At 43.5% G+C, this 22,967-nt stretch overlaps 1 long non-coding RNA gene across 1 annotated transcript in view; it reads left to right on the top strand.

The window, feature by feature from the left end:
• Positions 1-2,457: 2,457 nt before the first annotated feature.
• Positions 2,458-22,967, top strand: part of LOC110335410 — a 41,585-nt gene continuing 21,075 nt past the window's right edge. The window contains exon 1 of the long non-coding RNA XR_002381169.1: positions 2,458-2,658. This is a non-coding gene — a long non-coding RNA (uncharacterized LOC110335410). The remainder of the gene's footprint in view (positions 2,659-22,967) is intronic.

The following is a 22,967-nucleotide window of genomic DNA, read 5'->3' as shown; positions in this document are numbered from 1 at the left end:
ACACAAGGAAACCACACATGATCTCCGTTTTAAATAATATAAGGCCTAGAAGAACACTGGCATCATTTTAACATCCTGATTTCAAAGTGAACAAATAAATTCTACATGTAAATTTACTAGGACTAAAAGATCAAGCATTTGGAAATGCAGGCATATCAACAAAGCATCACGGAGTGACCATTTTCCCTCTGTGCATTTATGTGCAGAGACTCGGGAATGACTCCTGAAAGTTGATTCTGTTCCTCGCCAAGACCTTTAAAAAAAGTTCATTCCTACACAACACCGTCCTGTGGCTGGTTTGTCTATATCATATCTCTTCATAGATGAAAGGCCTGAGAAGATACGTCATCTGTGGTCAACACCTAACAGGGGCAGATGCAAGACCAGAGTCCAGGCACTGTGAAACCAGAGCGGCGACATACATCACGTTCACTGAGCTATGTGAGAACACATGCTACAGTTCTGCTGGAGCTGTGCAGAAGCAGAACATGGAAGGCAGGCGGCTGGCATCTAACCAGGCATGCTCAGTCCTGCTGGCTGTTTCATTTGCTTCTCCACTCTCTCTTTTACCTTGAGGCATCAGCTTCAAAGTGATGAAAGTCGGCCATGATTACAGAAGGAGCCAGGGGTAAGAGTGATGAGGAGGACCCGCCCCGCCCCGCCCCACCCCGCCCCCACACTCATCCTTGTCCCTTCTCCTAACCATGCCCCTGCCCCCATCCCTGCTGCAGTTCTTCCCTGTATCCTTAAAGGTCACTCTCAAATCTTTCTGGTAAAGGAATGTTTCTGGGGAAACACTGGTACTTAAGGCCTACAGAAAACCACCCGAGCGCAGGTGGGTCGCTAAGTACTCCACACAGAATCCCCCACCCCGTCCTCCCTCCCGCCTTTCAGTCTAACTCCTAACCTACTTCAAAAAGGAACTGTTACCGAGAAAGCCTAGAGACAGAGGACTCATTCAAGATCAAGGTTAGCATGTGAAGGGCCCAGCACATGGGACACACGATTTGACCTCTGACCCCAGAGCCTTTTCTCTGCCGCAGCGGGATCCGAGTGGTTCTTTCTCGAGAATCCCCTCACCTTAAGGACTGACTGAGAACAATGATGATACCATGTCAGACACCTGAGTCAGGAAACTGGGAAAGGCAAGAGGTTGCTGTGAACTGTATTTATCAGTCGTCTTGTTCACACAATTTCACTCAACTCCTAAAAGCCCTGAACGGTAGGTGTTATTATCCCGTCTGCGAGTGAAGAAATAGAAGCCTGGAAAAAGTAAAAGCCCTGCTTCGGGCTGTAGAGCTGGTTTTCAATTCTGACTCCTACTGTCTCAAGGTGAATTATGGGACTTGAAAGGTCACGGGGCCCTGGCCCATGAGGCTGCTCCTTTGATCCCCGTGATCCCACTGGGATGGACACAGCCTCGATGATGATGACCTATGTTCTCATTCATAAAACCACCAAGGCTACCGGAGGTTGTGTGTTTCTCAGATCACACAGAAAAACAAAGTGGCTGAACTAGAAGCCAGGGAGGGCTCTGAGAGTTGCCAGTGTTTTCTCCCTAGCTACTGAAACGTACTGTTGGATAACCACGAACCCGGGCAGTAGAGGAAAGAGGCAGAAAGCAAACTACCACGAGAGTATGGTGATGTAGCCGAGGAGGCGACCTATCACAGGAACTTGTCGGCAGGCAGGAGCCTAGATCTTACACTCCAGGGATGGGGGGACAGCTAGTTTGTGTAGCATTTGTTAAATATATATATATATATATATATTTATATAATTCTCAGGGCTGATTGTAAGTCACCAAGTCATGCCAACTGACTCATAAAATTCCCAAAAAACTTTCAAACTCCATACTTACGATGCCGCTGAAACCATCCATTGCCTACCAACTACTCAACGGATACATGAGTCATAGCAGGAAGTGTCCTTTCGAAGTTCTGAGGGGGGTGGGGGTGAGAACTGTCTCCAGGTGAAAGGAGTGGTGTCAAAGTTGGGAGTTGAGTTTTAATGCAGAGAGACAGAAGTAGAAGGTCAGAAGGACCCCAGGCATACCTGGAAATGCCTATAGGTGGTGCTAAAAGGAAAATATCCCAGGCCATTTATCCTTACCTAAACAAAGAAACAAAACCAATTCAATAACCAAGAAAACAAAAACCTCCCACCACCCACAATAACAGACCAAACCCACAACAATAATATTTATAGAAAAAAGAAAAACAGAGGCAAACCAGAGAGTTCATGAGCTACCTACCGCTTTAGCCAATCAGCCAGTTGGCGTTATAGCTTAACTAGTTAATTGCTTAAAGCTGACAAGGATTGTCCAAAGGGTTTCCTACCACCAACCAAATTCAGTTCCTCTGATTATTCTGCATCGGTTGGTCCAGAACCTTCTGGGTTCTTATTTTCCAGGAGAAAGGGTAGAGGGTTACTCAGCCCCTGCTAAAAGTCTAGATCCTTGCTCTTCCTGACTCAGGAGACAGACAGACGGCTTCAGTAAGTCCGACTTCCCACCAGCTGTTCTGATCTTCCAGGCTCACTTCATCCGGCCAGGCGGAACTTGGCGACACGTGATCCCACACAAGACTACGCCAAGCTGAGTCTTACTGGGGATCCGTGCTGGAGTGGACTGGAGCGGACTGGAGCGGAGGTCAGGAGGTGAGAAGCTTGCTGAGAGAGAAGGTAGTCAGGGTGCCTCGAAGGCAGTCGGGGGAACGCCAAGCCTCTTCTATCCAGCTGGATCATTCTGCCTGGGGCTGGCAAAAAAATCTGCCCATTCTGAGCTATCAACAGATACAGAGGCCTAATGAGAAGAGATGTGGGTCAAAGAAAGTAAGGTAAGATAAATGGGAAGGATTTCCGGCCTCCTATCTTCTCTAAGAACCGTGCAAAAGGCATTTGACAGCAAATAAGAGTGTACAGCTGTTATGGCTTCCCATGGAGATTAAAGGCCAATCTTGGCAATACTCTGCCATACTTAGCAGCATGTGTGAAATCACTCATGGAAATGCTTCTCACACTGGGCATTTTATTCATTTTTTTTTTTTTTAAATCCATGGTATGAGACTGAATTCTTTGTCCTTGCGGTGAAGTGAACCACCGGACTGATTTTCAGTGATAGTACACATTCTGCCTACCTAAGGAAGGAAGGAATAAATAAAAAAAACAAAGGTTACAAGTGGTGTTGGGTCCTACACAGGAATTTCTTAAGGCCTTCTAGGGTGGGGTTTACCCACGGTGTTTGATAACCAGAAAATGCTCCACTCTCATGAGAAACTGGCCACATGACTTGGTGATGACAATATAGTTAGTTGGAGGGTGTTAATTCAGACTGTGTAAACAAAACTAAATGAAATCTTTGGGATTGGGTAAATAGGTCAAAGAAACAAAGTCAATCAAAAAGGTCCCAGAAACAAGCACCAGTTGCCAAGAAAGAGCCTTGTCTTTGCGGCCACTGAAGAATGGCGATCAATGACAGAGCAGAGCTGGGATGACGCACTGAGAGGATGCTAGTGAGGCCTGAAGTCCTTTCCAGCCTTGAGCTTCAGCATCCTCCTGTGGTCAGGCCCGCACATGCCGGAGCCATTCATCATCATCATCATCATCATCATCATCATCATCAATTTGGTGTGTCTGATTGTTTGATTCCACAATCTGAATCCTCAATGAAACTATAGATTTTAGCAAATGTCCAGCAACCATTGTTGATTCCTGAAACACATTTCTGATCATAAATTTATTTTAATATAAACATCTTTCAATGTATATGATGTATATGATATATATGTATATGTATATGTATTTGTTAAAACAGCATCACCAACTTTTATCCAAATTTCAACACTCACTAACTAGAGTGAAAAACCCCAACATCAAAAAATTAGAAGTCCACAAAAAAACCACATTGCCTCTAGAACCTAGTTTGACTACTTCCTTGATCCCAACATATAAGGACATTTTGGGGAAAAAAAATGGAAAGAGAAAATCAAGTGTCCCAAATAACCATCTGATTTTCCTTCAGTTTATCTGCTATTGTTTTCTTCTGACTTTATGTATTATATTTTAGGTAGGTACAATTATGGGAATACTAAGATTTGTGTTATTTGATCTTATGGATATTTTAGTAAGCATCCAGTTTTTTGTTGGATACAGTAAGTACATAAAACAGTGCCTGAAGCATAATATTTTAATAAAGAATAGCAGGGATGTACCCAACACTCTTGCAAAGACGAGTTCTATTTTATGCTAACCTGAAAATCCGTGTATTCCAGTTAGAGAACCACAGTTGTCACCTAGAGACTGCATGTGGCCTTGCTCCACCCTTTTCGCTTGCTCTGGGATGTTTTTGACATCTTCTGCAGCAGGATGCAGAAGATTCTAGTCTAACTAGTGCTTCAGGTTCTACCAGTCCTGTGCTGGGCTGATTCCGGAAGGCTTTGCCTGTCACTGATTGTCCGTGACAAGTAGGACTTGCTTCCTTGGTAACTAGCATTTGCTTTCCTTCAGTACTGAGACCGAGTTGCAGGCTTAAACAGACACCGCCGAGGTAGACTGCCGGTGGTCACGAGGACTGAGACAAAGCCGTCCCACTTTGATGGGGCGGAGCATGGAATATGAAGCTAGGTTTTGCTTGGATTGTGGTTTAGTAGATGGAACCAAAGGTTTTGATGTCCAGGGTTGCAGTGTTTAGGGGTACTGTGGAGTTATAGGGTGTTCATAAGTAATTGAGGGTATGCCCTTGAAAGGGTTTGGGGCCCAAGCCTTCCCCTCCCCACCTCCCTTTTCTCTCTAGCCTTCCCAGCTTGTGATGTGCCGACTTGCTCTGGTGGGTGTTTTGACCATGGTCACCTACCACCTCCACGGGTGACTCATTTTGGATTTGTAAATTGTGAGCCAGATAGACATTTGCTCCTTTCCAGTGGAACAACACACGTGCTTTGTTGTGCTGATAGGAATCTAATGGTTTCTCTGTGCCAAAGTGACACTCTCCTTGGATGATAGCCTGCGGAGGATGCATACACTCTATTCTACTGAGGTGCAAACTGTCTGAATACATTACAATCCCAGTGACAAGTCCAGCCTTGGGTACGTACTCTCTTTGTCTGGTCCTCCATTACAGTTGTATATTACAGAGGCAACCAATAGAATACCATCTTATTGATCTAACTAAAATCAATGTAATCTTTCTTGGCTGTTTAATAGAACCTGGACTGTATGCTTTATATCAAAGGACCTCAGTATCTCGTTGTGGAAAGCAGAAAGCAGAACAGCAACATTTGAGGTGTTTATGGGTACCAAATAAAACAAGAGAGGTAAGGACCTCATGATGTGTTTATTAAAAAGATAAAGAGGTATAAGATATGTTCTATGGGGGTGTGGTGAGGTGTGGGGGAAGGGGGTGTCTCAGTGGACCCATGCAGAGACATCCCTCCCCCCGAGGGACCAGCTGCACTGACAGTATAGTATAGAATAGAGCATATTCAGGACATGGGGTGGGGAGTTAAGAGGGTAGTATAGGCAGAGAAAGGCAGAGAGAGAGAGAGAATAGAGAAGTAGAGGCCAGCCATGACCACATGTGTGTGTGTGGTGGGGGGAGGGAATGGGGAGAGAGGGGGAGCAAGAGAGCAAGAGGTAAGAGAGAGAGGAGAGAGAGAGAGAGGGAGAGAGAGAGAGAGAGAGAGAGAGAGAGAGAGAGAGAGAAATGATAAAGAAATTCGTGGCAAATATATTCCTTTTATAGTGGGTCAGGCACACTTGGCTGCTGCCAGGTAACTGGGGAGGAGCTTACCCGGCTGTTACCAGGTAACTGTGGGGTGGCATTTAGACAGAATGCTAACACCTCAGGTACCATCAACACAAGCAGACAAATTTGATACTTTCCCCTGCCTGAGGCACCCTGGGAGACTAGCTAAGGCACAAGAACAATGCAGCCTTCCATGTAGCCTTCTGTCAGAGTTGGGGGCTAGTTACAGAAAACAGAAGTCTATGTCCACTTCAAAGGATGTAAAGGTTTTCCGGAAGTCCCTACCACCTGTCACTCTGTAATTTCTTGAAATCCATCTGGAGTCGATCACCGTGGTAACAATGTGTGCGAGGCAGACCGAGATGGGACACCCGATGGGACACTGAGCTCCAGCAGAAACCAGATGCAGGCAGACCTGATGCAGACTCTCACCCAGGGCAGGCCGGAGGGTTCCCACTGGCAGAATTCAACACTAGGCAGAAATGAGTCAATGCTCACCGGGCAAATGCAACCCGACTCATTACAATGAAATCACCAAACTGGCACCTCATAGCCAAAATGGGCTCCGGCGAAATGAGTTTCTTTGCAGATTCTTATTTTAGATTCTGACATTTCCCTACAGTTTGTTGGAAAGTTCCCTAGAGTGACTGAAAAGCAATTGTATTTTCGGCAACATAGAATCCCTCAGAGCACAGAAAGAGGAGACTTTGCTTGATTATAGATATTCTGCCAGAGATTCAAAAGTATTTGTGTGCACTGAAGAAACACAACTGACTTACCTTAGTCCCTACAAATAACACCTTTCTTTGCCTTCAATGCGAGATGTAGATAACTTGCCAGAACCAAATGTTCTTCCCAACACAACTCCTCTCACAGTAAATAATAATGAGGCTTTAAGAAAAGAATAACAAACAGTAAAATGGAGGATTTAAGAGAGGAGATGGAAGGATAAAACTGGGCTGATATCCTTCGGGTGTTAATCAGGAAGGACAGCCCAAACCTCCTGGAGACAGAAAGCCAAGCTTGCGTGCCCTGCCCCTCCCCCACACTGCTCTTAGAAGTTTGTTTTGCTTGCATTAATTTTTCCAATGAAGCTTTTAACTATTTTTAATTGCCTATGAGTTTTTAATAACACAGTGATGCCCAAATGTCTCATCCTTAAGGAGAAATAGAACATGTTTTATTTTTTTTTTAAAGCAGACCGCCGCTCTCACTCAGATTTGGTGTTTGCTCCCATTGCACTGACAAGACAGTGTGTCTCTTTCCAGACACAGATAATACTACACTTTCAGAGTAAGGCTTTATATATATAATACTATACAATATGCATCATTTTCTACTTTGATTTACTTACTCAATAATATTTCATTTATAGTTTTTCTCACCAAATTATGATATTACTCTCTAATATGAATATGGTAATTTAAGTAACCACTCCACTATATGTATTTATGTTGCCCTGAAGTTTGCCTTTTTTTAATTTCAATTTTTAAATTATTTTTAGAATTTTATACATGAGTGCTGTATACTAATTTGCTCTTATAAGTGATGTTACAAATAACATCTTTAAATTCCTCCTTATATATTATCTGGTATTTCCTCAAGCCAGGTACCAAGAAATAATATGAGCATGTGAAATTTAAAATTAATTTTAATTAATTAGTTAATTACTAATGAAAATAAAATTCTACAAGTTTAAAATCTGTAGACTCCCCATTGATGAGATTGTCACCGTTGAATAGGTGAAATTGAGATAACTCCTTTTTGTGTGCCTCAGTTTCCAAATGGATTTTTCTGAGAATGATGATCATAGGCATCTGTTCAGTGCTTAAATGAGTGCTCAGCACAGCACGATTCAATGCATTATCTACTGTTTATAGGACATGCTTCTCTTAACAATACACACATCCTCTACAGCCCGCACTCTAGCACAATGGTTTCTTCTCTCAGCACATAGGGGAAAAGTTTCTGCTGGGTGTAAGCTGAGATCAAGTCCTCTAGCTCTCCTCGCCAGCATCCCTCAAAGTCTCCATGGGAGACAGGCAGTAGACTTGGCAACTTGCATCCTGGCAGCTGATGCCAGATTCCTTATCATGTCTACATTTGCTCCGCATGACAGTCATTAGCCATATTGTTGGATGGCGGTGGGCCGGATGGTCTCCATACGGAAGGGGCCACAGAGCTCCTGTGTGGTACAGGCCTGCGGTCTGTGCTGCAGGACAGGAAAGGGAGGCTCAGGCAAGGGATGTATGTCCTCCAGCCTGTAAGGCATCCTTGCTGGCAGAGCTTGTTCACCTTCCTTCCCTGCTCTAGGAAAAAGGAGGCGGCAAACAAGATTCCCTGCCTGGAAGCATGGAGCCTCCAGGCAGAGTGAAGGTGAGACTCATTAGGAAAGCATTACTTATTGGGTTTCATGCAATAAACTATCTTTTCTTTCCATTCACGTGGCTTGCTACATTCTACCTTCCTGGTGATACATCAAGCCTTTTATTTTTACTTCTCAAATTCTCCTAAATTTTACCGTGAGACTAACAGGAAACAACTTAGTATCTTTTTCTTTAGCTTTGACCATCATCTGTTTTCTTTCCCATGCTATATAAGTACATTTGAGAAACCACTTTAGCATCACTAATTTTCCAACAGAACATCAAATACCTTCTTTATCCCAGACATTATCTAGAGTCTAAGAGTAATAGGGAAAAAGGTCTTGGTTCTCAAGTTGCTTATAGTCTAGGCTGCAGAGAAAACATGTTCCTGAAATTGCTACACACACACACACACACACANAGAGAGAGAGAGAGAGAGAGAGAGAGAGAGAGAGAGAGAGAGAGAGAGATATGGAGGGGTGTACTCATGAAATAGTCTAATAGAGACAAACACACAGATATACACAGATACCTAGATATACACACACATACACACAAACATTCACGCGTGAGCATACACCATGATCACAGTATTTAGAAAATGTTATGTACAGTATATACCAACATAGTAGAAGCTCTGATGTCTGGGAATAATCATTTTGTTTTACCCACAGAAGTTTAAATATACATTTTATGTAGCGTATGTCTATTGTCCAAGAAGCCAGCACTTGTTTTTTTTTTTTTTTTTTTTCAAACAAATAGTGAAAAAGACATTTTGGAGGAAGATTTTTTTTTTGAGAAAAGCCCGGATTCCTACAGTTCCCCTGTAGTTTCAATGAACTTGTAGCATTTGCAAGAACATGCTACATATTTGAAAATGGTGTGTGTGTCCATTGAAGTTACACATCATCGCTCTTCCTTCTGTAGCTGAACGTAAGATCCCTCAGTCTGTATGAAGAAGTGGAGAAGGTCTTCAAAAACCACCTCACCAGGAGACCTTACACTGACCCAGGAGCTTCCACCAGAACTCTGTGTATTGCTAAGCATCTGGGCTTAGGCATATTTGAGCCTTTGTCTTTGTTTCCACTGCTGTTATTAGCAAGATCTCATGCTTAGTTGTGTGGCAGGCAGGAGTTGGAAGCAGAAGTTCTGATCCTTTCAGGGAGCCCTGCCCTCTTTGGGGGATTCCGGGTAGCATATGGCTCTGTCACTTTCCTGCATGCAGTACACTGGAGCAGCTGCCCCTCACGGCAGGGTGGCTCCCAGTGATTGGCGAGGGATCCCTTTTGCGAATGACAGCTGCAGGGTGGTTTGGGCCATGGCTGCCAAGAGGCAGAAGTTGAGTGAAAACATTATAGAAGTTTCATGACTGTGGCAGTGTGAATGTGGCCAAACAGAGAGAGCGCCCGTAGATTGCAGAACAGAAACACATTGGGTCTGTTTCCTCCTCAAGGGTTTCACGAATAGATGAATGCTCTTTCATGGTCAGAAGGAGGAAGAAACAAATGAATCTGTAGACACATGAATATTTCAGCCCAGTCCTTGGCCTGAGAAACTAGATTTAGACTTACCTTCTTAGGATCCCTGACTGACCGGGTACTGCTCTTTATAATAAGTATTGGAGTTTCCCCTCTAATACCCATGTTGTGTAGCTGCTATTGCATAGAGGTACATGTTTTAAGTTCAGGAAAAGATATGACTTGCCCAGATTTGCTAGACAGCAGCTTGAAAGACAGACTTGAACTGAGACCAACTCAAGCAAAGACATCCTTAGAAACCCATGTCCTTGCTTCAAGACTGGATGAGTTTCTGAAGTTCATTGAAGATGGTGACTGCCATTCAACAGCTTTTCCCAGGGCTATTGTGGACCACAACAGTAAACAGTGGCTTGCCCAAGCAGAGGTGAGAGTGAGTTCAGTGGTTGAATTCCATGTCTGTCTACTAAATTTCAGCATCAGCTGTGCCCGCTTTCCTCTTCATTAAGTACAGCTGGAGATATTAAACAACTGGTTTTGACATGAAAATGACTACCTCCAGTAGCTCAAACATCCTTGTTTCCTCTGAAATTAAGGTGACTTGATTACTGTTTGTTTTTGTACCCTGAGCACCGACCTGTGACCAGATAGTATGGACTGAAGCGACAAATCATTCAGTGCCTAGCTCCCTGCTGAGATGGCTGAGTGGACGGCAGAATATATGTGAACAGGGCCTGAGATGGTGCAATACGGTCATTATGGAAGTCCGGGTACAGACATGTCATGATTCCTGTGGACATAGGAAACAGTGTGGTGGGAATGCCGTCTATGCTGAGGCACAGAATTCATGACACATAGGAGTACATTTGTATTTCTTTCTGAGTTCTTTTTGAGGTTTCTTTATGACAAGCTCAAAGATCGTGATCTCTCTCTCTCTCTCTCTCTCTCTCTCTCTCTCTCTCTCTCTCTCTCTCTCTCTGAGACTAGAAAGGGACTCTGTGTGTGTACTCTGCTCTCTTCCATATGCTTCCCAGAGGCACGGGAGATCACAAGTCTTTCTGTTTATTTTCCAGCCACTGTGGATGGCACAACAGAGTTCTGGAAAGACTTTTGACTGAGCTCCGTTACTGGCTCTGTGAAACGGTGAGGTGAAGGAGTCTGTCCAGATGTAATTGTCTCTCTCTCTCACGCTCCCTGGGCTCACAATTCATCCTGATTTCTTCATCCCCTAGTTTTGACACGGAAACGTCTTTTCCGATAAGCCTGAGCGCTTGGGGCTGCGGCTTGGCCATCTTCTGTAGCCCGTGCTAAAGGATTGGCCAGTATTTGAGATAAACTTTTATTAGAGTGTTTCCATTAAGATGCCTCAAGGCCATTACGTCAAGGAATGAGACACATCCATCTTATTCTGGTTTAATTGCAGAGAGGAAGGTTGGTTTTATATGCTATAAAGCTGCTTTCGGGGCAGATAGAACTCCGTATCTCTAGTTACAGGGGTCCATTTTGTGAAAACCTTCAGTTTCTCCTTAATACTGCTGAAATTATAATGTAGTTTCATTTTATGAGGCTTTCCTGAAATGTGGTGATAGTCCCTGCCTGGCTGACCATATTGACAACAGCATGTACAATATGAAGTGCTGGGAGCCAGCTCGCCTGGACCGTCAGCAACAGCCTCAGGATTTACACTGTGGCTCTGTGGCCAGCTGCTTTCTCTCTGGAAGGTGGATTCCTGGGGCTCACTCTCCTTTCCCTGTGTATTGGTGCTAAGTCCTTGGCCACGGTGGTGGTAAATTCTGCTTTCCTCTGCCTCCCTTTCAAGTCCGCTGACCTCTACATTCTAGTCACCTTTGTGCTGCTTACTGAACAAAAGATCTATCCAGTTTCTCCCAAGCCACACAGGCTCCCTGGCATGTCTAAACTGAGGTAGCCTCAACTCCTGCTGCCATGATTATAGATAGGTTCATCCCCAACACCATCTACTTCTGACTACGCTGATTGAAATGAGGTAAGCCCACCCTGATCTATTGTGTTACTGAAGCAAAATTACTAATTTTTTTTCCCACATGGAATCCTTCACCAAGAAGAGCCAACCAGGAACGAAACCTAGAACCCTGTCAGAGTCTATGTTTCCTATTGGACTAGGCTCGGGTTTCTCTTTCCTTGGATTAAAAGAAGAGATGATTAATGCATCCCAAGTTAATTAACTCTTCTAATATGGGTACAGAAATTCCTTCCCAAGTCCATCATTAATATACAATGACAAGATTATACATTTTACAGATATATTCAGATGTAACTTAAATCTAAAATGTAAAAGGTGGCCCTTCTCTACCGTTCTCCCCAAATGAGAGCGGTATAATCTTTCATAATAACAGTGTTAAAGGTGCCAGAGAACGCCGGCTACACAACACCTTCAAATTCTAGTACATCCCTTGCATCAGTTGAAAGCCTAACTCTGATGAGGTCTTTCTTATCATCAAGGTTGACTCTACCATTCCTATAGCCTTCTCCAATGATGGGAGAACTTCTAAAGTCATGATTCTGTGAAAAATTATCTGACTCTATCATGCATTGAATGTGCATATTCATGTTGATATCCTGTACCTTGAAGGCAAAGGCTTCTAATGAAGATTAGGAACATATATGTGTGTGTGGTCACATAAGCAGCACAAGTAATAATGACACAGAATTCAAGAACTGACTATTGCCTTGGTCAAACTTGACATAAATATTTCTAAGTAATGAGTTTTTCACTTGGAAAAGGAAATATAAGGCTACTTCTTGGGTCACCAGGTAAAGGTCTTCACTGTCTTTGAAGATTCCATTGTCTTCATTGTTTCCACTGCGAATATGAATTGGTGTTTTAGGGTGTAGCTGAAGGGTTGACTGTACTGTGTTGGATGGTAGGCCTAGTGCCGTCATCTTGTTGTATCCTGCATGTTCACATGAGCTCTGTGTCCCACATCGCAAGCTCAGTGATCTTGCACTAAGTGGATGGAAGTGGGGGTGCGGTGTGCTACAGAGCGCAGTGGGAGGAGGGTCTTGGTCTCAGCATGCCAGGTCCAGGTCTGTGTTGCTTTACACGGCCTTCTATAGGACAGGGTTGCTTCGCTTACTCTCCTGTTCTCTTCATCTGCTTTCTAATGTCTACGTGAAGGATCGACTTCTTCAATACTATACGTAACTTTTGACGTAATCAAGGAGGATAGTGGAACCAATCCACTTTTATCTTCCTTCCTTCCTTCCTTCCTTCCTTCCTTCCTTCCTTCCTTTCTTCCTTCCTTTCTCCCCCCCCCTTCTCTTCCCACACATCTTTTTATGCAGATTCTCCCACACTGCATACATGCGAGCATCAAAGAGAACAAAAATAGGTGAATATCTGTATGGAGGAGGATAGAGTCTGCCTCATAGGTGCTGGTCACACTTTTATTTTCAATACATTGAAATTTCCCATTTCACAGGATGGTTTCTGTGGTGGCTTTCTGTTTGTTTTTGTGGAGATATATATATATATATATATATATATATATATATATATATATATATATGGTTTTTGTTAAAGAGAAAAGTACATTTTCATGGGAGCTTTCTACTTGCGTGATTAGCCACAGCAGAACACAACAAAGCCATCATATGATGGTCAATGTGTTCCCGTGTTGCTGAAGGAGCGCTCAGTCCTCGCGAAACATGGGCACCTGGGTAATCTTCTATATAATGAGAGATTCTGATTGAATCGATTGGTAATTAATTCCCTGGGTCGCCTTTACTAAAAGTAAATTCTTCAAGGGTAGCAATAGCCATAATAAAAGGAATTTAAGGGGAGAGGTGTGGACTGGTAGAATCCACACTTGTCTTCTCTAAGAGAGAGACTCGAACTAGTGCATACAAACAGTTGGTAACAAGGGACATTCACTGAAAGTATTGCAGAGCTATAGTTATAATTAGTAGCCCTGAATTTGACCAATATCAGGGAGACACACTTAGGGTACAGTACCAGAGGAGACGAGTGGCATTGCCCCGTGTCCCTTCCAGAAGGAGGACTACCTTCCAGCAGCATTTGCCAAGAGCTGGGTACGGGTGCACGGAATCCGTCTTCATTTAGAGAGAAGAGGGATGAAATGACCCTGTCACTCACTGTAAATGCATGAGTATCAGGGAAGGATATTTAATTATGGAAATAAAACTGTTTTGTTTTTCTCTTAGTGTTGAAGGCAGGGTTTTAAAAATCTAAGTGAAGGATTTCTTTGAAAGCAGTTCGGAACTCCCATGTGCCACTTGAGTGTTTCTCTTCTTATTTTCTACCAGGGAGGAAGCTAAGCCAAGTTTAGTCCTCAACAGTATTTAGGCCATGCTTAGCCAGTCAAAGGAAACTATTTGCCATCCATATCATATTCCTATATAAACATCAATATAAATTGATTAAAAACTATATAGCAATTGTGAGGGGTTGAAACCTTAGACACTACTCATGCACAGGAACATGACCGTGCCCTCCAGGGAAGGCGGGTGTCCACGGCACCTAACAAATACACAACATGCTTGTCATTTTATCCAGTGGGTCACCTTCTAGAGGTATAGCTCGGCGAATACCCAAGCCTACTGCTGAAGGATTATGTGTAAGATTAGAAACTGTTTATTTTAACAGTATGATTACAGACTGCATACACAAAATGCATCCAAAGCACCAAGGGGCTGGTTAACATATTGGGATACATTTCAAGACATGCTGTTAAGGAAATAAAGTGAGAATTATTTAATTTGTTGCCCTTAACGTATTTTGAAATTTCCAAGTGTATAAATGCACATAATTTATTTTCAAAGATAAATTAAAAAAAAAATGTTCCAGGCCATTGCTGTTAGTTGTCAAAAATTGTTATGGAAGTTATAGATTATACTAACCCTTGTATGAAAATCCCATCCGAATCCATAATGAGTCCTGGTATACTTACCTCTGTGAGTGCAAAATGTTGTTTAATATACTCAGTTGCTCTCTTAATACTCCCTGACCACGTCTTCATGGAGACGTAGACAGAAACAGTCACGGGAGGGTGACTACTCCAGTCAGCAGAAGTTCAAGCCATCTCCAAGACCGATAACGGAAAGACTTGACACGTTGCCTTCTGTAACGCTCTGCAATACACCCTGACTTGCCATCCTTCCTTCTGCTCTTGCCCTTCACATCTATATCTCTAGAGAATATTCCCTGGGCCTGTGCCCATGGGTGACTGGTGCGCATGCGCCCTCCATGTTCCTAAGTACTCCTCTCTTGTTAGTAGCCAGCGTCACCGTCATCCTGCTCCAGTGTAGCCGCTTCTTCGTTCCGTTCATGATCAAGGTTCTGCAGGAGACGAACACAAGGCTTACTGCTCTAACCTTAGCATGTGTCAAGAACCTGCCCAGGGATTTGCTCTCATTACACACTGAATAAAAGAACGGGGCAGGGGTTAGCTTTGCCAAGGATTTTGTTGAGGGTTCAAGCCTGAATTGGGATGAGGAAGCCATGATTGCAACCTAACCCTTATCTATTTTTGGATAACAAAGAAGTTAAGTGAGGAAATTATATTTTTTTTTCAACAAAACATTTTCAAAGGTGTTGTACTGCAACCTTATCAAAAGACTAAATACATATTTATTTTGAAAAGCCATAGATTGTTAAAGACTACTTTTGGGTTCACAGAAAATTTGCGATAAAAACAAAAGAGATTTCCCATTGCCTCCCCCTCACACATAAACAGCTTCCCCTATTATCAACTCCCCAAAATGGGTCCTGTGTAAATTTGTATCGTTCTAGCAATGTATCATTATCTCCACCATCGTCATCACCTTCACCACCATCCTCACCGTCACTCATTCCTTATTTCATGGTTCACCCTTGATGTTAAACATTCTATGGCGTCAGACAAATGGGCATCATGAACACCGTACAGACTAGTTTCACTATGCTAAAGATTCTCTGCATTCCACCTCCTTATCCCTCACGGCCCACAATCCTTGGCATCCACTCAAGCCCTGACTTTCATGGTTTAAAAGTGTTGTCATCTGTCCTTCCCGGTGCTCACATTCAAGGTTCCCTGGAGAGCCGAACCATGATGGCAACCGTACCCTCCTCACTCCCAGGTTCATATCGACATGTGACCCAGAGCCTTGACTCTAAAACAAGCATGGGAATGCTGTTCTCATTTCCCACCTCTTCTAGCCAAACAAATGGATCGTTAAATCGAAACATAGTATTTTCAGAAGCGAAATAAATCTGTGGGAGAGCAATTAAAGTTAACGTTCAGAATTATTGTTGGGGAATCTATTTCCCTCCGAACAAAATATATGTGTCAATAGACCCACGGCGGGTCATGAAGGGGCATGGAGCCAGTTTGACCAGCTTTCGAACGTTAGTGCTGCTACTGATGTTTATGTATTATGTTTACGTATTATGCACACTCCCCAACTCGGTTTCTTTTCCTTAAAAAGCCAGTAAATGTATACTTCACCGGTGTTCCTGAGTACAGCAGAAGAGACTTAGCCACTTATAAGCCACAGCATCTAGAGCAAGACATAACATTCAGAGGCTTTTACAATTAAGACTAGAATATAATGTTATAAATGTATTATAGTGTAAAATTTGTATAATTAATCCAGAGTCTTTCATATGCTTTTATAATTAAGACAAATATATTGGGGAGGAAAAGATCATTTTGTGGCTTGACCTTTGCTATACAGAGGGCATCTTACCTTCTCAGATGATCTTTTCTGACAGCATTGTCTTGTGTTGTTGTTGTTTTCTTTTCTTTTAAAGATTTGTTTATTATTTATTTATTTACTGTTCATGAGTGCTCTATCTGCTTGTACACCTGCATGCCAGAAGACAGCATCAGATCCCATTACAGATGGTTGTGAGCCACCGTGTAGTTGCTGGGAACTGAACTCAGAACCTCTGGAAAAGCAGCCAGTGCTCTTTATCACAGAGTCATCTCTCCACCTTCTTGTTTTCTCTTCTTTTCATTGAAAATGTGCTAGAAAAGATTGGGGGAGGCTTTATCAATAGCAAAAAACAAACGAAACTATTTTCTTCCCTCATATTCTCAACTAAACTCTGCTAGATGCCATCCAGGGACACAAAAGGAAAGAGCCCAACACTTTTCTGTCTGCCCTCCCTCAGTCTAAGGAAGGATTGGCTCATACTCCCTGGACCACAATCGTGTCGCCTTTCCCCACAGCCCCCTATAGGAATCTGTATGTCCCCTGAGAGCTGAATAAGGGTTTTTTTTTCAACAAGCACTGCTATGGCTAAGCTTGGAGTAGAGCCCATTATGAGATGAAAAGAATCCCCAGCTGTGTTTTACTAGTCCCCGAACCCAGCTGCGGCAGGGCACAGAGGCTGCCGTTCCTTACACGCTGCCTGTATCTGTACATATTCACATCAGTGCACATGAGTGCATGACTTTGAAGCTGTTGGGAAGCCCTGAGCCTTAGAGATGAATTAATTCCCTTTGTAAGACAGGCCCGACTATCTATAGATACGGGGTAAATACATCACACTTCTCTGTTTATTAGATTTTTAAAGACCCTTGGTGTGGGCTCAAAGATCTGGCGTATCAAAAAGAAATCATACCCCATGAGTGGCTACGTCAGAGCAGGCAGAGCTGCAGAGGCAGAAGAAGAATAATTTCAGGTAGATCAAGAACTATCAGCCCTATTTATATTGAAGACTAAAGCAATAGAGGTTAAGGTAGATTCAAGATAAGTGTGTGGAAGGACTTCTCCCCAGCCTGGGGTATCAAAGCCACATGTGAACCCAACTGATTCTTACAAATGTCTGCTGAGTTTTCTTTTAATTAGTCTTTAGGAGAGCTTTGTTTTTGGTTTTCTCTTCTAAACTGAAAGGTCAATTTGAAAGTGTGGGGCAGGAAGAAAGCAAATTCTTCTAAAGAAATGGAGGGATTTCAAACTTTGGGTAAGATAACCTTTCTGTGGACTAACAGCCAATCAGGTCAGGAGCCTAATCAGAAAGCAAGGCTGGGGCCAAGGACATACTTTCTGGACCTTTGCTAGACAGGGCTTGTCTGATGGCCTTTGTATTAGTCAAAGCTCTCTAAGGAGCAGAACTGTTAAATATCCCATGGATGTCCTAGAGAGCTGCCGTTTCCGGTTCCCATTGGAATCTCCACCCACAAAGTAGGTGCTCACTCACATCAGCGAAGGACCAGCTCTGGGTAGACAAGCTCACCAGTGAGGAGGGCAAGCAGATAGGAAGCATGAAATTCCTCTTTTATGCAGGCTGCTACCAGAAGTTGTGGCCCAGATTTAAGGTCTGACCTCCAATGATCCAACCAAGAAAAATCCCTCCCAGATATGCACAGCCGCTTGGGTTTTAGCTACTTCCTGATGTAGTTAGGTTGACAGCCAAGCTTAGCCATCATAAGCAGAGAGCCAGTCACTGACCCCAATGCCCACCAAACACAGTCACACTCAACAGGGACATCATCCCCTCCAGCCCCATCAAAGCACGCTGGTGTTTGAATGGTGAGTGATGACCCTCTTCCTCATCACCCAGTCCTGGCAGGAGCGTGAGGCCTGTGAGCATCCAATCCAATTCAATCCAATCATCTTCATTGGCTGTGCCAGCTTTGGAGTGCCAATTCCTCCCAGGCTTCAGGCTTAATATTTTCCTCTGTTTGCTGGCTTTCCTGGTCATTACTATGTGTCAGTTTAGTAGCTTCCAGGATACTATCCTTGGTGGGAACCAGTTACCTCCTCATAGGCATTCTCAGTATGAAAAAGAGAATTTCAGTACTAAGAAGCAAAGAACACACTCTTCAACAACTAACAAGAGAAAAAGATAGTAAGCCCCCAAATGACCAAATGTTTACATGTCCCCAAAAAACCTGAACAGGATGGAGAAGAAGAAAGCAGAAGGCGTGGCTATGCCTAGAAAGAGCCCTAATCACCCGCAATTTTCTTTGCATTCATTACACTCATTCACAAGCAGAATATTATTTAGATGTCATTATTCTGTAGATGGCCTTGTTTTTATTTTTTTAAAATACAAGAAAAAGACCCAAAAATGTCTGCGTAAGCCTGATTGTTAAGCTGTCCCTCTTTGCTGGGGAAGAGAGGGGATTCAATCTATATTCAGCAGGGCTGTTCATTATGCGCTATTTCCCTAGAGCCAGAAAACTGCAGTCCAGAGGGTGACTTAAGCCCTCTTGTCCTTCCTGCTCACAGAGGGGTCGCATCTGTGGTTGGTGTTGGGCCACAGTCCCTTGGCAACAGTGTTTCCACGATGAAAGGAAAGCTCTCAGCTGACCAGGATTTAGAGCTTTGTTCAATGTCAAAAGTAACACTGCCTTGCACCAAGCTTCCTGTGAAAAGCCCGGGGCACTAGCAGAGGCCTGGCTATTTGATAAGGTACAGCAGGCAGCCCAAGAACAGCCATTAAGCGCTGTTTGTAGAGAGTTTAGGGAATTAAAATGAAATAGAAGATATAGGTCCTTCCTCTTAGGACTGCGAAATCTAATGGAGGAAATAAAATCTACAGGCAAGGAAATGGGACAGTTATAAATGAAAATAGATAGGGACATCTACACGCGAACGGCAGAGACATGCAAAGCCATCCGCTGCTAATTGAACGGGTACAGAGATAGATGTCCTTGCACTAAAGCATCCTGGGAGAGGGTGAGGAGGGGTGCAGAGACAGATATGCTTTGACTAAAGCATCCTGGGAGTGTGCGAGGAAGAGTCTGTGAGGGTTTCACCTTCACTGTGTGAAGAGGGGAAGAAATTTAGAACAGTATTTCAGACTTTGACTAGGTCGCTGATATTTATTTTTGCAAACTTTGTATTATGTACTGTCCTCCACACTCAGTCTGGCATATGGAATAACTATGAACAGCAAAGGACACACACGGGAGGAGGAAGTTTTGGGGTGCAGACAGGTCAAAAGAACACGAAGGAGCCCGACCATGGTAAGCCCTCTAACCCCAGCATTAGTGATACAGAATAAGCCTCGCTGCTCAGTAAGGTTCCATCCCCTAACCTTGCTCCACACAAGCTCACTTTTATTAAACTGCAATATAGGGACTACACCCCAGAGTAAGACAGGGAAGACCAACTCCCCACCCCAATGGGGAAGACACCAGCTATTGTATTTGCTCTCCACCTTGGTGTATGAGGAGAGCCCAAGTGACAGATGCAGACATGTGTGCATGTAAAGAATGTGGCAGAGAACCCATGAAAACCAGAGCGCTTGACTTCAATTCACGTTTTGCAAAAATGGTCCTGAGGGGGCAGGGCAGGGCCTGCACCTAGTTACCTCACTGTCTGTCACTGAGCAACACTGCTGGGCCCAGTGAATTCACTCTTGCTTGCTTTTCCAAAGTATTACCCAAAAGGGCTTTTCAGTTCAGTTTACAAAGCAAACTGGTTCCCAATGGGAAGCATATTTTTTTTATGAGAAAAGCATACTTGTTTCATGTTGTCATTGGAAATGCATCCCAAACACGATGCATTGTCCAGTACGTAACCCTCAGGTCTCAAGGTCAAGGGAGAAGGTCAAGGGCATAGAGTTCCTTGGCTGCTGGTCCTTCTGGACCTTCATTGTTAAGGGACTTTCCTTTTCAACCTAATGTCAATATAAGACAATGGTGTGACATATCTTATAAACTCATCCCAAAAGTTCCTGTATGAATTCTGCTAAACTTCACTAGTATCTGCTGAACTTTCAGAATCTGGATGATAATAATTAAAAACTTTACAATTTGAAGACCACATGAAGCTCAGGAAGAAAGAAGAAAGTGTGGATGTTTTGATCCTTCTTAAGAAGGAGGAACAAAACACCCATGGAAGGAGTTACAGAGACAAAGTGTGGAGCAGAGACTGAAGGCATGACCATCCAGAGACTGCCCCACCTGGGGATCCACCCCGTATACAACCACCAAACCCAGACACTATTGTGGATGCCAAGAAATCCTTGCTGACAGGAGCCTGACATAGGCTTCTTCTGAGAGGCTCTGTCAGAGCCTGACAATACAGAGGCAGATGCTTGGAGATAATCATTGGATTGAGCATGGAGTCTCCAATGGAGGAGTTAGAGAAAAGACTGAAGGAGATGAAGGGGTTTGCAGCCCCATAGGAGGAACAACACTATCAACCAATGAGACCCCACAGATCTCCCAGGGACTAAACCACCAACTAAGAGTACACATGGTGGGACTCAAGGCTCCAACTGCATATGTAGCAGAGAATGGCCTTGTCAGGCATCAGTGGAAGGAGAGGCCCTGGTCCTGTGAAGGCTCTATGCTCTGGTGTAGGGAAATGCCAGAGCAGGGAAGTGGGAGTAGGTGGATGGGTGGAGGAACACCCTCATAGAAGCAGGGGGAGGGGAGATGGGATAGAGGGTTTCTAAGGGATTGGGGAGGGGGGAGACCAGGAAAGGGGATAAAATTTGAAATGTCAATAAAGAAAATATCCAATAAAAAATAATTAAAAAGATATATACTATCTATCTTAGTTAAGGTTTTACTGCTGTGAACAGACACCATGACCAAGGCAACTCTTATAAGAACAACATTGAATTGAGGCTGGCTTACAGGTTCAGAGGTTCAGTCCATTATCATCAAGGTAGGAGCATGGCAGCATCCAGGCAGCCATGGTGCAGGAGGAGCTGAGAGTTTTACATCTTCATCTGAAGGCTACTAGCAGAACACTGGCTTCCAGGAAGTTAGGATGAGGGTCTTATTTCCCATACCAACAGTAACACACCCACTCCAATGAGGCCACACCTCTCAATAGTACCACTCCCTGGGCCAAGCATATACAAACCATCATACTATCTAAAAGTGTTGTCCAATGTATCTCCAAGCCAATGTTCCTAAAAGACTGCAAGGTCTTTCCTTTTCTGTTGCTGTTTTATGAAAATTCAATTAATTTAAACTACAGATAGACAAAATTAATATTAACCTCAATTAGTAAAATATGCGCAGAAATAATTGCTTGCAAAGTCTTGAAACATGATTGCCTGTCGACATTTCCTCTTTAGAGGTTTTTTGCGTCAGAGATTATGTCCGTGTTTTCTTTCACGATATTTGCCTTTCAAACTCAGTGATCTTTCCCTCCTTGGGGACAGCAGGGGGTAAAGAACATGTCCCAGCGATGAATATTTGGCAGCTTGTACTTATGCAAGAGTGGATGATTACAATTGACATTAGAAATATCGAATTATAAAACAGTAGGGTTGGGAATCCTGGAGATCATTCATAAAAGGATTAGAGTCCACACGACCTCCCATTCTGGTCATTAGCAGGCCTGGATAAGAATCCACACAGTCTCCCGTTCTCTGTCATTAGCAGCTTCCACTTTGACATAGGTGTGAGCCTTGAGATCAAGTCAGAGCCTCTCATCACCATTCAGGGGGACCTGCCTGTAGAATCTGTTTCAGGAAGTAGCCCTGAATCCATATAATTTCCTTCATCATTAATTTTTTGAGCAAATAGTTTGTAAGTGGATTCATGAGAGGTCAATTCTGCAGAGAGAAGGGTGGGGGGATAACTATTAAAAACAGGACAATCACAATTCACTATAGGAACGTTTGCCAACATAACATTGTGGCCCAAGGTCATAATATTGAGCTGTGGATTATGGCGTTTAGTGTGACTATGGCTCTCTGCTATTAATTTAAAGGAAATTAGTTCCTAATTGGGATAGCCACCCATCTAGAGCCCGAGGTGAAAAAGTAAGAAAAGGAAAAAAAGAAAATGCTGTGTGCCAGACTTCATCATCGTTTCTATTTTTAGTGAGCATGGGCTAGCACAGCTGTAAGAAAATGAAATCAGCAAGCTTAAGATTTAAAGATGGCATTGATGTATTTAAAATCTGATTATTGATTTTATAATCACTCAGGTGTTAATCAGCATGCATCCCCGGTCTGAGTCTTATAGGCTATGTAGACAATGATAAAGTCAAAAAGGGCTGAGCTCTGCTCCAGGATTATCAAGTGGCTGAACACGGGCAGGTCACTTGTCCTTTGGGGTTCCCATCACCTGTGCCTGCTCCTACAAGGAGATGGGGAGGATACTGTGGAAGATCGTAGACCTTGGTGCAGGAGATCCGGAATCCATATCTATCCCCAACTGACCATATGTTCCATCTGGGCTGCTCTTAACTCCAATTGGCCTGCCTCGTGGCCATGGTTTTAAGATTCTTACCCCATACCCTGATATTGCAGCCTCTTGTGAGGCTATGCCAGTGCCTGGCAAACACCGAAGTGGATGCTCACAGCCAGCTATTGGATGGAATACAGGGTCCCCAATGGAGGAGCTAGAGAAAGTACCCAAGGAGCTGAAGGGGGCTGCAACCCTGTAGGTGGAACAACAATATGAACTAACCAGTACC

Source organism: Mus pahari, chromosome 18 (assembly GCF_900095145.1).
Source record: "Mus pahari chromosome 18, PAHARI_EIJ_v1.1, whole genome shotgun sequence".
Lineage (NCBI taxonomy): Eukaryota > Metazoa > Chordata > Mammalia > Rodentia > Muridae > Mus > Mus pahari.
This window is presented reverse-complemented; position numbering and strand designations above follow the sequence as displayed.